Here is a 16,638-nt window from a genome sequence, read left to right as displayed (position 1 = left end):
TTGTTTTTTATTTGCATCATAGTGGTTGCAGGGAAACGAAAGACAGTCCAGCCTGAAATCTCGAGCGGAACTGAAGTGTATATATGTATATTTTTTTAATGTAGATAATGAAGCCAGTGAGATTAGCCGGGAGGTATCTCCTGACTGGCTACTCTGGTGAGGTTGGAGAAAGAGAAGAAATAGGTGAAGGAACAGTTGAAGGCACACACAAATACTAGGAAATTAAATAGAAAATTAAAATTAAATGAAAAAGAACGTGTATCAAAATTAACTCCTTTCTGAGACCTATAGTTGACAGGTATCCCAAAAGAGCAGTTCTAGCTGTTGTGGCGGAGGCTTCGTTTTCCATGGACCCAGTAGCTTGCGAAGGCCAAGATCTTCTCCGGGAGGCACCCAAATCTCTTTGAGTTGTTTCTGCTCATGTTCATACTGAGGACAGGCCAGCAAGACGGGTCGCTGGCTCGTAAAAGTGTGCATTGACCAGTGGCGTCATCCCAGAGGCGTGTGGCTATAGTCTTCCCCAGTATGTTTACTACTCTTTTTGTCTGACCTAGTAAATTGGGCTTAGATTTTGTGAATGGAGTTTTGAGCATTTGTTGACACAGCGTCAGCCATTCCGTTGCCTGGAACGCCGCAATGACTGTGGACCATACTTGGGTAGTTATTCAATTACAGTAATTAAATTACTGTAATTTAATTACTTTTCCTGGTAATTTGTAATTGTAATAATTACTTTTGGCTAAAAGGAATTGTAATTGTAATTTAATTACTTTCTAGCGTCAGTAATTGCTAAATTTCAGGCACAATTACAATTACTTTTGCAAGATTTTGTGGCGGCGGCGCTTTTCCCCCCTGGCCACGGAGACGACAACACAGCCAAAGCGACAGGGGAGAGAGCGTCTCCCAACCTGCTAAAAAAAAAATGGAAAAGACGGATGGGAAAGAGAGGCTGGGATAGAACGAAATGAAGGATTTTGTAGACTGTAAAACGATTTAATGAAGAATTTGAAAAATAATTTGATAAATGAGGGCTACATTCGCGTCCGTTTTCGTTCCTGTCGTAGTTGAATCTGACTCTTCGTCTCGTTTGCTTCCTGTTGCTCCTGCTTCTAGGGGTCTTTCTTATTTCTCATTCCCACACGGGGGCATCGGAGGTCGAAGTCGAGCTGGTTGGCTCCGATCATATCATCCGGTCGAGGCGGGGAGGTTCGAGGTTCTCCTTACGCGTCTTCGCCGCTAGCATATTTGCTTACATATTTCAGTCAAGTTTGGAACTTTTTTGTTCATGAAATTATTCTCTTTTCTTTATGAGTTTTTCACGTCCTTCTCCTCTATCTCGTATGTTGATACCACTAACAGTAAGTCGTGCTACTCTAACATCGAGGCGAAGAAGCAAAGAAGCAGCAGGTCTCATTAACACGACTCACCCTGCCTTACTTCCAACTGTTCTTGCTACACTGCTCTTCCTTCTCCCAATCCTCGTCTACCTTTTTGTATAAATCTTCATTATTTAGTGTTCGCTCTTCCTAACCCTTTCAACCGTTTGTCAGCCTGATTGGACGAGATTCCAAAACTTACAAACCGCGGCTTTAGCTGTAGGGAGCTTGTTTTTGCATTTGTTGTTCGTTGAAGGCTTCTTTTTTTATAGAGGGCTTGGCTTGCACTTTGTTTTTACACCTCTATCGTGACCCTCCACGCGTTGTCCTCTCGTCTTGGCCTGTGGAACCGCCCCGAGGCGCGCAGTGCTGCTTTGCATTGAGAAGCTGCAACAGTCTTATCTACAATGGAAAAGGAAAGGCTGCCGGGGCCTTGTTGCGAAAAATTCTGTAAACAGATTAGCACCAATGTAAAAAACTATAATCGTGAGGAGCAAACTCTCCGGACCGTTTCTGAAAACAAATTCAATAAACCGAAAGGCGACCTCCAATTTGCGGAAACACTTGCAGGTAGGCAACTTTCTTGTTACTTTGAATAATACTTACAGTTATAAAAAAATAATAATAATAGCTCGTCTATATCTTCCAGCTGAAACACGCTCAAATAAATCGTGAAATCGAGGCGTCCAAGAGGCCGCAGTTTTGGAATAATTCGCGGATTCTAGTTTTCGCGACGCGGTGCGGTCGCGATATAGATTCCAATGTGTTTACATTTTTTTTTTCGCGAATTGTAGGCGATTCGCGAAATTCGCGAAAATAAAGTCGTTTGCAGTGTATTATGAATTTTTCGAGGTTGTTCTTGCCATGCTAAATTCAAATCGGTCTTCTTTATGAGACGCATAACATCGATACAATCATTGCTATCCTAATGATTAGCTACACGACGATCCTAAATTCATTATCTATCTCAGGAGCTTTTTGGGTGTTACCGTGCACTGAATTAACCCAGAATCCCTGGCAATAGAGTTGCTGCTATTGTGACACTAGTTTTGTGGAAGCAACCAGAGTTCGTGTGCTACGGTTACCCACATCCGGCATGTTACAAGTCCACAGACAGGGAGAGGCAGCGAATCATCGTGACTGAAATGTTTTCGTAAGTTGTCGTATCCTTTAAATGTTTGACGTCGTTTACAAGTTTCTCTTATTAGCCATTTTTACGTGAGTTTTATGATGCCAGTACTGTCGCATATTTGTTTCCTTGTATTATTTTTAAGTTTATTTTTTCTTGGTTTGACTTGGATACCATTTGCATAAGCTCTAAGGAGATTCACCTCGCACCTGTGAATTTTGTCGCCATTTTTTATGTTTTGAGAATATATGAACGCAGGAGTTCATTACTCCAAACTATTAAGTTCTATAATCCATTTAACAAATTTCATAAAAGGAAAGTACAATGCGTGACATTTATACAGCGGCCATATAACTCGTTTACAGTTATATGGCCCAATGTGGGGGTAACTCTCAGAAATAAGTAATTGTAAAGTAATTGCATTACTTTTAAAAAGTAATTTGTAATTGCAATGAACTACTTTTGCGTAGTAGTAATTGTAACTGTAGTTAAACTACTTTTGGAGCTAAGCAATTGCAATTGTAATTAAATTACATTTTGAAAGTAATTTACCCATGTATGCTGTGGACCCACTGGATGCACAGTGAGTGACCTGCACAAACTGCGTCCCAAAGTGGTTAAAAAATGTCCAATAATAGTTGACCATTTGGGCTTTTTTTACATGGGCGATGGAGGGATTGTAGGGATGTTTTCGAGTCAGTGATTATTGTCCAAGACCGAGCAGGTATTGTGAAGATGCATCTTAGGTCTTCACGCATAGCTACAAGCTGGGCTGCTATCGACGACATTCTCTGAGAGAGGTTGTAATCAACTTTCATGGAATGCGCGGGAACTACTATAGTAACTATACCAATGGATGACTGGTTGTTTGTTGTGGAGGCATCAGTGTATATGTGATATGAAGAACAGTGTCCCAGTTCTAGTACATCCTAGTCCGACTACACAGCAATCGTTAGCTCATTGTCAAACATTGCCTCCTGGCTATCTGTCCCCCTCAATTTTAGCAACATCAGCAGGAATAATTGAAGCCTGTGTACTAGAATGTTGACGTCATCGCAGTGAGGTCGAGCGAAAAAGATTGGGCACGAATGCTGCACCAGCGATTGGCTGGGCCTCGTATCCAATGACCGCGTCAAGGGACGCGGGGCATCGGGCTTCGCTTCAATCGCCGAGCTGTCGTCATCCAAAAGTGGGGACGTTTCATGAAAAAAGAGGTAGATGTTCGCAGGCCTCGAGTATTCTAGGTTTTGTTGCTTTAAGAACTTGCGTATTTTGGGAATGATGGCTATGTAATGCAGCTCAATTAACCGGAAGACCCCCGCGTTATTCGCTCAAAATATACTTCTTCCTCTGCTGGTTTTGTCTTGCATGTAATAGACGCTCTAACCGTACTTTTTTAATGCGAAAGCATTAACTGTCCCATGGAACGGAGCCGTCGTTGTCCGTAACCGCGCAAAGAAAGCAGAGAAATTCCCTCCGTGCTGTAACGGCTCTTAAAATGGCTGCGACGCGGCCCCGCGCGCTGGATAGTTCCAAGTAACGCCACAACACACTCCTGGCGCTGCTTCCGCACGCCACCACAGCAGCGCCAAGGAGGTTATAAATACTAGGAGGGGGCACGTTGCAATATGTGTGAAGCCTAGTCATAAAAAGTCTAAACGATGTTGTGCCCAACGTGACCGCAGATCTCTCTGATAATTGGTGCGCGTGACATGTCACGTGTGAGATGGATGGTTGATTGTAGAAGGATTCCTTGCAGGCTTGCGCGCGCTCCGTCCGGTTATCAGATCGAAGGCTAGGCGTGAAGCAAGCAAGCGGTTGAAATTATAATGCAATTAAATGCAAAGGTGAGAGCGAGGTTGAGGCGGATCACGAGCAGACGACACTCCGCTGCTGGTACACAGGACGATCGGGGCAATCGCCGCAACGGAGAAAACGAAAGCCTGGCGTCGCCGGGACCACGGTGGCCGGGACGCCAATTTCCTCCGGCTACGGGATGGGCGTTTGCAGCGTGGTCGGGTGCCGCAATCGGACGGGCTTTTCCTCAGCGGGGGTTACCTTTCACCGGTAAGCCCTTGGCGTATTACACACACATTGTTTTACGATAACAGGAATCGATCAAGAATTCCCTCAGATTTCCGACGGTCGCCGAACTGCGGAAACGATGGATTTCGGCCGTTGGTCGCGGCGGTGGCTGGGTACCCCATCGAAATGGAGCGTGGTGTTCTCCGTGCAGTTCCCATTGTCAATAAAACATCTCTCAACCTCGAGTAAAGTTGAGTTGGTTAAATTTGTCACGACAGCAATAAAACGTCCCAGTGGACGACATGCATAGCGGCCGCAACGAGAAGAAAAAAGCTAAACGTATTGTAGCGTGATATAACATATGAGAGCGATGAGAGCGCAGCTATCATTTGCAGGCGAGCGCGGAAATCATCGCCGTAAAAATGCGTAAGTATTGATCCAATCTTTCGGGTCGACATAGTAACGCAATCATGTGTGTATATAATTTATGCTTGCTTTGTCTACTGCAGAAATTAGTGGGCAGAAGATAAAGGGAATACTCCCCGCAGATGCACGGTACGTTACCCAAAACGCGCCAACAGACTTGGTTACAGCGCTGACGTTCCACGTTGAATACTGTCGTATTCAAAATGATAACGGTCTGTACAAAACAGAAGGCATAACGAAGCGCAGCAGGCGTAGAGTCGATCGGCTGCAGGCCTAGGCAGCTTGTTAAGAAAAATCCCCCGATCTTCCTTTTCTGCGTCCAAACACGCGCGGAAAGGACGGAAAAACAAAAATGACAAGCAGAAGTAAACAAAACCACGTGTCACAATTGGAAAGGGAGGGAAACATCGCGACGGGTTTGGACAAAAGACGGGCAAAGTTCTAAATTAGCCACTCTCACTGCGCACAACCGTACAAAAAAAAAAAAAAAAAAAAAAAAAAAAAAATTTAGCAATGTCGTTGTTTTTTGCGGTGGTCTGCGAGAAAATGGTCAGGAAAGGTACCCCTGAGGGGAACCTCTTCACCCCTTTTAGGGATGCAAGCACTCGTGCGTACAAATGATTTACGCCGGCGAGGGTACGCATTGTATAGGCGCGTGTATGTGCGTGTTTGTGGTGAGAAGCGATTGTATGATGGCGGCGCCGCCGGGGACGAAAAGGAACGCCGCGCCGCTAGTCCTCAGGAAGAGAATTCGCTGCACACATAAAACCGTACAAAAACATATACACGCACACACAAGTGCTTCAGCATCTGTTTCTCCCCCACTGGTTCCTCTCCCAACCCTCAAAGACGCTTCCAAAAAACATGCCGATAAAAAAGAAAAAAAAGTAGCGGTTGGTTTAGTTTGTTTTGGCCCCCCTTGTAGACTTGAGTGCAAGGCCCGTACCCGGCCCGGGCCCTTTATAGGTGTAGCCGTGAAGCCCGAGCCCGGCCCGGAGCCGGGCCGGCCCGTGGCCCGCGATCTGGCCCGTACCAGTGCAGATTCAGACCTGCGACGCTGGCGGCTCGCCCCTCTGTTATGACTGGGCAGGGATGGGCAGTATTGCATATACAGGTATTTGAAATACGTATTTCGAGTACTTTGTTTATTTCGAATTTTAATTTAATTACAAATTGGGTAATGTATTTGACGTGTGTATTTAAATACTAAAACGTGGGTATTTCAAATACAATTGTAATTAAACACAATTTTGTGGGCGAAAATACATCCCTCAAATTTATTGTCACTGTCCAGAGCAGGAAGAAAACTAAGTTCTGCACCGAATGCAGTGTCTCTCAATCAAGCACAAGCGTTTAGTGAGTTTGTGATTACGGTGCTAGTCCAGGGCAAGAATAGTGACGAAATCGAGATTCACAGGCAGACTGGCTAAATAAGTGCCTGTGAGAACTTGTGATGCTTTCCAGCCTGATTTCTATCCCTATTTTTGCCTGGAACATTGTAAATCCGTGGGTCGTCCAGATTTTCGTAACTGGTGCGAGTTGTAACAATAAAAAATTCTCTAGCTAGTGCTGCGCGTCTTGGTCGTCTCGGTCGTCTCCGTTATTTGTTGTACTCTATAGCAAAATGTAGTCGACAAAAAAAGCTGTTTGAAGCTCTGTACTTTTTCACCTATTATGTCCAAGCTGATTACATTTTTTTTGTGATTATATTTCTATTACGTTACTAGAGCTTCACACACTAACTCCCGAGTGTGCGTGCAAAATTAAAATGAGATACCCAGAAATCCGTTGCAGGTGCCCTGAAGTCGCTGACGCAAATTTTGAGGAATGTATTTGGAAAAGTATTTGGAGGAGACAAAATACATTTGGTTGTATTTATATTTTGTACTTAAATGCGTTTTTGGAAATATAACTAGATTTGTAATTGAATACATTTTTGACGAAGTATTTTGTATTTGTGTTTCGACACATATTTGCATGTATTTTGCCCATCCCTGTCTGGGCAGGCAGCGCCGCCTCGCGGCGAGCGACGGAGTTAGCCCAGTTACACTCTTCTGCTGGGGAGCGACCCGAATGGGACGGCCGGAGAAGCCTCCGCGCGCACTTCGGGACCCCGGAGGTCTTGCGCTCATGATTCGGATCATTAAAGGGGTTATGACACGAAAATTAAAATGATAGATTATTGTTGAAATGGAATGCTCATAGGCTACTTAGTGTATACACCAAGTTCCTCAATTTTTACAGCTATAGTAATTGCAATAATCAATTTACGAATTTTTATCATTTTCATCTGGCTACCAGGCAACACTGCCCGAGCTAGTCACGTTATGGCGTTCATAAACCACGTGACCATGAACGTTCTCTCATTCTAGGCGCCCCCATGATCGCCCAAGCTCTCCTCGCCGCCGTATGATGAAAACCGCTCACGCAACTCGGTGACCCGAACGCTATTCTCGTTCTCGCCCCCGCCCCGTTTACCTTGCAGCCTGCATGCAGCTGCGAGATATTTCCGGACGACGGTGACCACGGCGAGTTCGTCCGTAACTCGTCGTCGCTGGAGCTGGTCGCCAGCGGGTCGCAGTCAAAATGAACAGCTTCCAACATCTCTTGATAGCAATCACTCTCATCGCTGCTGCGATCAGTGTCGAACACTTTGACAAGGCGAGCGATGCCGTAGACGTAATCACCACGGACGGCATGCTCGAAACCCGGAAGGCAAACGAGGAAGCTCGAGACGCCAAGAGAGCCAAGTCTGTGAGTGCGTGCAAGGGGACGCCGCGCAGGAGGCTGGCTACGGAGCCAGCCTTCAGCTCCGCCCGGTCGGCCCCTCCGAGGGATCCGCACATAAATCGATTTAGTCACGAAACTATCGCGCCATTTTCAATGCAAGTTTAGCAGGATTATAGGAACATACAATGGGTTTTAGCAGTATTGTTGTCTCAGATTTTATTTTTGGCATGTCATAACCCCTATAAAAAGGTTGGGACACGCCGAAAATAACGTACGAGATAACTACACGGCGATGACCCATTGCGCATGTTTCTATAACCCGGATAAATTTGTTTTGAAAACGGCGCGATAGTTTTGTCCATAAATCGACTGATTTGCGAGATCAGTCCCATTTGAAAATGCTGTCGTGTTTGTTGGGTCGGTGACGACACTCGCCCAACGGGCGGCGCAGACTTGGCTCTCTCGGCGTCTCGCGCTTCAGCTTTTACGTTTCCCTTCCTCAGATGCCTCCCACATATCGACCACGCGGTTTCGAGGCCGTGAGATCTAAACCGCGAGACACATGGACGGCAGAATCATCCGATCCGAGCTCCGATCCGGCAGTCCAAACGCCGCTGTGAATTGCCGCTCGCGACAGTTGGAGACACACGCTTCCGACCTTGCATGCCACTCGACGATCCGTTCGGCTCCACCCAGGAGATCCAAGCGCTCCAGCAGAGGTCTGCGTTCCTAGGGGTATTCACACGAGGGAGAAATCCTGGGGATTTTTCCCCGGCACGCGCGCATCACGAGACGAAAACGCGAGGCTTTTGCACATCGCAAAGCCTGACGTTTTCGTCGCGGGATGCGCGTGCCGTGGAGAAATCCCCGGGATTTCTGCCTCGTGTGAATACTTCTCTGGTCCCTGCAGATTGACGGTTCAGCTCGCACGAGCGAAATTAGGAGCTCGTTTTCGCTAGCGTGTTCATTCTTTGCTGGGGCCATCTTTCTCGAATCGGTCAGCCCAGGTCCGTCCCGTTTTCCTGTCCGTCCCACCAGACCCAGTACGTCATCACGACGTTCGCGCTAGCTCTGCTGTCATTGGCTGGGCTCTTCCGACAGTCCGTCCGCCGTGCGAAACTATCTGGCACGTCGGACGCACGCCGGATCGTGGATCCGACGCCTGAAGCGACCGCACTTCTCGGATCTGGCAGTCGTATTACCAGATGGGACGTCGGATCGGATGGGTTTTTCGCGCATGGTTGGTGTCCTCGGCACTGATCACAGCTGCGATGAGCGTGAGGTTATCAAAAGGTGTCAGAACCTGCTCATTTTGATTCGGCCGCTCGGGACCAGCTCCAGCGACGACGACGTGATCGTAAGATATGAACCCGACTTTGCCCGCGACGATCGCGCACGTGCATGCAGGGTGGAAGATCAAATTTGGGGAAGGGGACGAGAGCAAGAGAGTATACGTTGTCGGAGTAGCCGAGGAGCGTAGAAGGGTGCCTTTGTATCGTGGCGAGGCGAGCTTGGGCGAGTATTGGGGCGCCTACACTGTTAGCAAAAATAACACGCCCAGACGTGTAAACCGTTGTCCCATAGCGGACACGTCGAAACGTGTTCGTTTTACACGAGGCCATCTGTGTTTTTCGTCTACACATGAGTTACTGTGTAAGCTTAACACGCTACACCGTGTCTGCCTTCCGCAAAACCGTTTCGAGCGTGTTCCTTATGAAACATGGCGGCCAGCGGCCGAGAACAGGCGAGAGACGAGCCCAGCGAGCCGCGCGCCTTTCAGCCGAATTGAAAGCACACAGGGCGCGTTAGTTCTCGTTCGATGTCTTTTATACACAGTAAAGTCTCCAAGCGGCGGACGTAGCTACTTGCAAAGGTACGTACGTGTGTTGTCGGCGGTCGGCGGCGTCAATAGCTTCAACGAACCGCTAGACTAAAAAAAAAAAAAACGAATGCCGAACTTACATGGATAAATAACTTGAGCAAACTATTTAGAATTGGGCGGTAACTTGCGCCAGCTATCGAGATTTCTAGCAGCCTGTTTTAATAAAAAACGACTCTGTTAACACTGTGAACGACCACGGCCACACAGCAACCTATACATACAACGCAGGCAACACAGCACACAGCTACACGGCACCGACATATACACAAACACAACAACCGACACAACGCCCGACACTTCCTACTCGATATCCATTTCTCCCCGCGGCGCATATAAGCTTGACATGTGCGGGTGAGCTCCTTGGTCACTGACCATTACAGATTTATAGAAGAATACACAAAACACGGCGCAATGGACAGCCGTGTGTCAGAACTGTTTGCATTTAAAAAGTATGGAGGCAAAATCTATAATGTTAGTCCGTTGCAATAAATAATGATATGTTAACAATAAATCTTAAACCGGTCATGAAAAAGTTCAAATTTTTGTTATTTTCTTGCTTGACCAGTGTTATGAGCAGTCCGACTAGCATGAATCAGATAGAAAAACAAATTATTGGGATTTTGTCATTACGTATACAATAATAAATGAAAATGATCCTTGCGCAAAGCATTTTTTATATATTTTTGTGAAGGGCATCCGGACATCCGCCCAACACTTCACTTCCGCTAGTTGCAGCAGTTGCAGGTTGCAGTACGGGAGCAGACGCCTTCACTTTTGGGGCGTTCTGATGCAGTTTGTTGTCGTATGTCGTGTCGGTGTCGAGAAGAGCGGTGGGGCTTGGGAGTTTGTGACCGGTGTTATTCGTGAACACTGGTGTGGGGCGCTGATGCGTCTTTTTTTTATACTGCCACCACCCCGAACTTTGAAGATACACGGGTCCGTAGCAGTGCATTATGCTGAATCGCGAGCTCCTTCTCTGTTGACGTCGCTTTCCTGGTACCACTCGTGGATACTGCAAGCGTTTAAACAGTGTGCACCGTCTCGCCTACATCCCCGGTGACGTACTCGACCTGTTGAAACATATTGCTTCCGTCATTTTAGAGTACGCAAGGCAGTTATCTTTTTGGTGTGGTTTCGGTAATAAAAGCAAGGCAAAACGCTTGTAGTTCCCGCCCTCAGTACACGTTGGACATCTTCCACACTTTGACACCGGATAACTGAATGAACGAGGATTTACATTCACTTCCGAGGTTATTCTCGCCGCTTCCTCACCGTTGAGCAGCAGGATGAGCTGGCGACAAGCCGCGGATGAAAGGCTGGAGCATCAACAGCCCAAGCGCACTCGGTGCCGATGCGGGCGACGCGGGTTTGCGTCAACCGGGAGGCCAGCACAAACCGTGACCATTCCAGCTCTTCGTCATGACACGGTGTTGCAGAGAGCAGGGTAAAATACAGCTACACGGATCACCGAAGCAAACGACTGCTATCTTAAATCTTGGCTTGTGATTGCGCCTTTGTAGTAGATCATCTTATTTGTTTTGCTTGAGAGACGCAAACGACGGGCATAACAAAATCGCTTGCATATTCCGCATATCTCACAAAAGCATTTACCCTGTCACCTTGCGAAAAGCGCGAAACACGGAGTCCGCACCGTCCTAAGCTTCCCGTTTTTTACCTGCTTTAGAGCAGTTTGTACCTGCTAGTAGATATGCCTACTGAAACTGAAACAGGGCAGTGCCAGAGAGAAAGAGACAAAGTTGAGAAAGCTTGCTCGCTCTATAATTTCTCAACTCTCAAGTGATTGTACCATAATAAATGCACCAACGCGTCTTCCAAAATAAAGAAAGAGCACTACGTTCACAACTAAAAAATTGGTCTCAGTACATGCATCTGTGGGCAGGTAGGAAACCTTGCCCTTATTTATTCACGCCGCATGATTGCCGCAACAAACTCGTTGCAGGACCGAATCATACTCGAGCGGTGTGCGTCGCTATGCAAACGCAGTCCAACACGAAGCATAAAAAACGGCAGATTTAAGACAACAATCCGGAGTCCATTATTCAATTAAAACAACGTAATTTTGTTGAAAACGCCCGCTGCTTCTTACTCACGGTATGTGTCGGGATACTTCCACAGTTTGAAACGGAACGAGGGAAGATTTACTTTTAAAAACGCTCGCTGCGTCCTCCCGGACCAGCTGGACCGGATCAGCTGACGACGACGGGACTGTGCCCGTTGAACCTCCACCACGCAACAAACAATTTGCGCTCCGTGTTAAAAACGTGGTTCAAACAGACCCGGAATACAAAGCACCGCACCACACACGACGAATGTTTCAGCTCTTTTTCGCATCGCCGGGTTGCACCAAACAGAACGAGATCGCCGAAGTCAACGCCGCGCTGTCGTGAACCTTGGCTTGTGGTTGCGAACTCGTGGACCCTGTGACTCCCTTCGCTTTCAAAGCACACACGACGATTACGAATGCCACTTTCCGTCTTCCAGGAACATCACAGGGGCACTTCTCCGGTCACGTCTTCACTATGTGCTCGCAAACTCCGAAGCTCTATGCGAACACTCTCAAGAAAAAAGAGTGTCAAAAGGTGTATTCTTACACCCCTTGTCCCATATAATACACCCAAGAATTTCAATTCGACGTACAGTGCCCTACAGTCGAACAGAGAGCCCAAAATTCTATGAAGGGCTTGGTAGCCGTGTGGTACAACATTTTAAATGGCTAAACTATGTATCAAAGATTACATAGAGAAAACACTGAGTTTTTTACAGTAGGGCCAAGAAAACCCGGATTATTTTTTTCGCGTTCAGTAAAACATACATTAGCCATTTTAATAAGTTGTACCATACGGCTATCAAGCCCCTCCTAAAATTTCGGGCCGTCTGTTCGACTGTAGGGCGCTGTATGTCAAATTGAAGTTTGAGGGTGTATTATATGGGACAAAGGGTGTAAGAATACACCTTTTGACACCCTTTTTTCTTGAGAGTGAAGCTTCTCGCGTCCCGTCAAACCAAAACAGTAGCGGCGCCATGCGTACTTGCCAGGTTTTCTCCGGTCAAACAAAAACAACGAAAGCCAACCGGCGCTTGCTTCCAGCGTACATCGGCGTTGCGCTTGCAGTTGAAGGTTGAAGCAAAAACGAAACCAACTGCAATGTCACGTGTTCACACCGAGGACACGCTTTTTATATCCATTTTAACTGTTTGGAACGAATAATTAGACCCATAACTTTATTTGTGGTGTCTAAGAAACTGTTATCAGGACCCCTAAACTAAATACAAACATGGGCGACATGAAGCGAGCCGCATTGCCATCGACCAGAAGATGGCGGCGAGCCCGGTAAGCGTGGGTTTCGCCAACGTCCTGCGACATGGCGCAATTGCTTTTGGTGCATATCTGTCTCCGAGACATGTTTCTTTCCTCGGCATTTGTCTCGACGGTCCTTTCTAAGTGTGTCCCCAAGCATTCCGGTGGTTCGATAGCCGGCAATGCCGCGGTCGTCGCCGGGGGCGATGCGTGTTTTCGAGGTCGGCTACACGGTTATGCGTGTATGACCGAACCAAAACACGTTTTTTACAACCTCGCATGATTTCTGAACGAATTATCCGTTACTCATCGTGTAAATTTATGGTAATTTGTGTAAATGGCGTGTTTTTCACCCCAAATATTCGCCAAATACACGGGACTTGCTAACAGTGTAGAATCGGAGAGCGTTCAACTAAATATGATGATCACGTGGTTCGTGGGCACCGTGGTGTGACTACTCGAGCAGTGTGCCCTGTTGCCGGATGAAAGTGTTCAGCATACGTAAACTGATTATTACAACTACTAGAGCTCTAAAAATCGCGAAACTTGGTGTATACACTAATAACTTATGTGGATTCGATTTCCAGAGTAATCTACCTGCTTAACTTTCATGTCTTCACCGCTTTAAGCGAACACGCGCGGATTTTGACGTCTGCCGTCAAAGTCGGCGAAATATCGGGCGGCGAACAAGATCGGTCAACACCGCCTAGAATAACCGAAGCCCGTGCACTAACATTTCGACATCCCCACGGTGAGATCGAGGAAAGACGCTGATTGGATACGAGCGCTGCGTCAGGGTTCGGCTGCGTCTCGCGTCCAATCAACGCGTCGAATGACGCGCTCGGCGTCGGACTCGGCACTAATTGCCGAGCATTGTGCCACCCGAGTGTGATGACGTTAAGTGGAGCTAAGGTAGGCTGTTTTACGGGTTAAGAATATTTTAATCGGTGTTGGATTGGTCCGAGACACAATTTTTGCCGCTCATCGCGAGCCAATCAGAGCACACGAGGTAAAGTGTCCCTCGCTGACGTCAGATTCCGCACAGCTCAGTTGAGTATTTCCGATTCTCGTATTGCCGAGAGATTATTGAGTATTTTCTCGGCACTGCGCAGCGTATTTTTTTTTTTTTTTTTATCGCGTAGGAGTAAGTGTTTGTTAGCGGATGAAGGATGCGAGTGTAGTTTTTTAAATCCTCCATGGCCCGAGGCTGTTCTCTCACAGGTGTTATTGCGCTGAAAGGATGTAGACCACGTGTCGCTCCAGTGCACTCTTATTTACCAGATGTGAAATCTGACACAAGCCTTTACATATTGATGGAGCAGGTTTTGCGAGCGGGACGTATACGTTTACTGCCTCGAAATACTGAGTGGCTGCATCGGCAAGTCTCACTGCATCCGGTTCTGCGCCGTAGAAACTGACCACATCTGATTTCTGCAAGCTTCCCTGGTACAAAAAACGTTTTTCAGAGGCCATGCTTCATGCATTGTTTTTGTCAGTTTACTATTCTCCGTCGTCGCAATATAGACCTTTTCTGCAAGTACGCCGCCATCTTGAATTGACGTCACTTCCAGTATGGGCGAAAACATTGTTTTGCCTTTTCCACGCCAATAGAAGGCATTTAGGATATAAGCGTAACCGTCACACTCTCTTTTTGCCTCCCCTTTATTTTTTTACTATTTGCACGTTGAAATGCTGGATTATTTTTTCGTCGCCCATACCGGATACGCCTATTTGGTGGCTGGGGACGAGAGTACACAGAAAAGGTCTATAGGCGTGGAAGTCTGCTCGGTTGAGAAAACCAAGCAGGGAAAACCGAGAGGACGCGTCGAAACCGTTTCCGAACAGTCCGTTCAAAATGGGGTGTTTCCCCGTCCAATTGTACAGTGATGGTGTGGATAACCGATTCTATATCTGTGTAAAGATATATGTTAAAACCATATTCTTGGGGGGCGCACTCAGTTCTATGCGAACGCCGTAGCAAAGTTTCTTCCGAAGTTATAAAATCTCGAATCTCAAGGCGTGGAGATGGCTGAGCTTTCCCTGTGGTATTTTGCAAAGCCGTAAATTTCACACCGAAGCACGGGCTTAGTAATATTTTTATACTTATTTTATGAGAGGTCTACGCGATTTACGCAGCATATTAAAAAAATTGCAATAAAAAAAAACCATCACGAAGAACGTAAAAAAACACGTTTTAGACACATATTCACGAATTATTTACCAACGAACTAATTTATATAAAGCGACACAAAATATATCAAAATGGTCATCTTGAAATGCAGTATACGAATATATAAGATAAATATGCGTAACCATTATTCTAGTTTTGTTATGAGTGTAAAAACAACTGATTTTTCTAAAAAAAAAACGCAATTGAACGGCACTATTTAAAAAAAAAAATACGCATTTTTATTGAAATCAATTTCTCTTCAACCGTATTAAGTGACTTCAACTAACTGGTTAAGGAAAAATATTGAGCTACAGATGACCTCGTTAAGACAAAAACCGAAAACAAACCTTCACTCCTATTGAGCTCGCTTGTGTTTGTTACAGGGGCTTTGCCGCACGACGTCGGCGCCGAAGAGACATTTTCCGGCAAAGGCTGTACAGCGGTGCTGCTCTATCGTGGGTGTAAGAAGGTACGGTGTACCTCGTTTAGTTTTATATTTCTGTTTTCTTGCGAGGTCGTCCGGTTCTGCGTATGAAAGAAAAACTACATTTCCCATCTGGACGAAGCTGAAATAAGGCTGGTTCCCACAGACCCGTTTTCTTAGGTTACGTTAAGTCACCGGGAAATCTGCTTCGTATTAAGCGTGGCTACCTAGGGTACCTTCATGTGCGCTTTGCTTAGGGTGGTGGCATCTCGCCATTTTGTCTCACACGTTTATTTTTATTTTTTGTTCAGAAGCGCGTGAAAGAGCGTGGCCCTGCACGCGTTTGTGGCGTTGACTGTATTATGGCGACATTTTGTTTTCGTTGATTTCTTTGTATTTTCCCCGTGAGCGCGCGCTGTCTGCATCAGGTACTACAAAGGGTGGCATCACCCTAAACAGAACTACAATGAGGCACCCTACGGCTACCAATTCAAGGGGATAGCCTGGCACGTGACATTCCAGACGCGAAGGTTCCGGTGACGACGAGCTAGGACGGTGAGTTACCGTGGCAACCAAGGACACAAGGCTCGTGGTGACGTGAGTGATTGAGTGATTGAGGTCTAGTGGCGCAGCAGCACCCAAGGCCATAATGCGCCAACAACTGACTATTGCAGGAAACCACGGTTATAGAGAAGAGCTGTAGTAGCTAATGGGTTATAAAAACTGTGAACATAAAAGAATACACACATGGCCATGATTCCAGGAAACATGTTAAATTATAGCTGGTCTAGTAGTCGAATATCTCTAAGAAAATTAAAAACGCTCTTGTGTGGTATTAGCGGTTCGTCGCCGAGTGAAATAACCAAATGTTCTTGGTAAATTCGTGCAAAATGTCTGTGACGTTCACGGTCATACATAGGGCATGCAAGTGAAATGTGCAGGATGCTTAATGGTATGTGACAGTGTTCATACTCTGGAGCATCCTCCCCTCGCAAAAGGTGCCGATGGGAAAGACGTGTATGACCGATTCGCAGTCGACATATTACTACCTCATAAAATCGCTCACGATGACGTGCACTCTCCCATTCTTGAATTAAAGGTTTTACGGCGTGCAACTTATTGTTCATTTCTTGGTTCCACTCCTCTTGCCACTTGCA

Source organism: Ixodes scapularis, unplaced genomic scaffold (assembly GCF_016920785.2).
Source record: "Ixodes scapularis isolate PalLabHiFi unplaced genomic scaffold, ASM1692078v2 PGA_scaffold13__105_contigs__length_92229423, whole genome shotgun sequence".
Taxonomy (NCBI): domain Eukaryota; kingdom Metazoa; phylum Arthropoda; class Arachnida; order Ixodida; family Ixodidae; genus Ixodes; species Ixodes scapularis.
The sequence above is the reverse complement of the archived record's forward strand: the minus strand, read 5'-3'. Positions refer to the sequence as shown.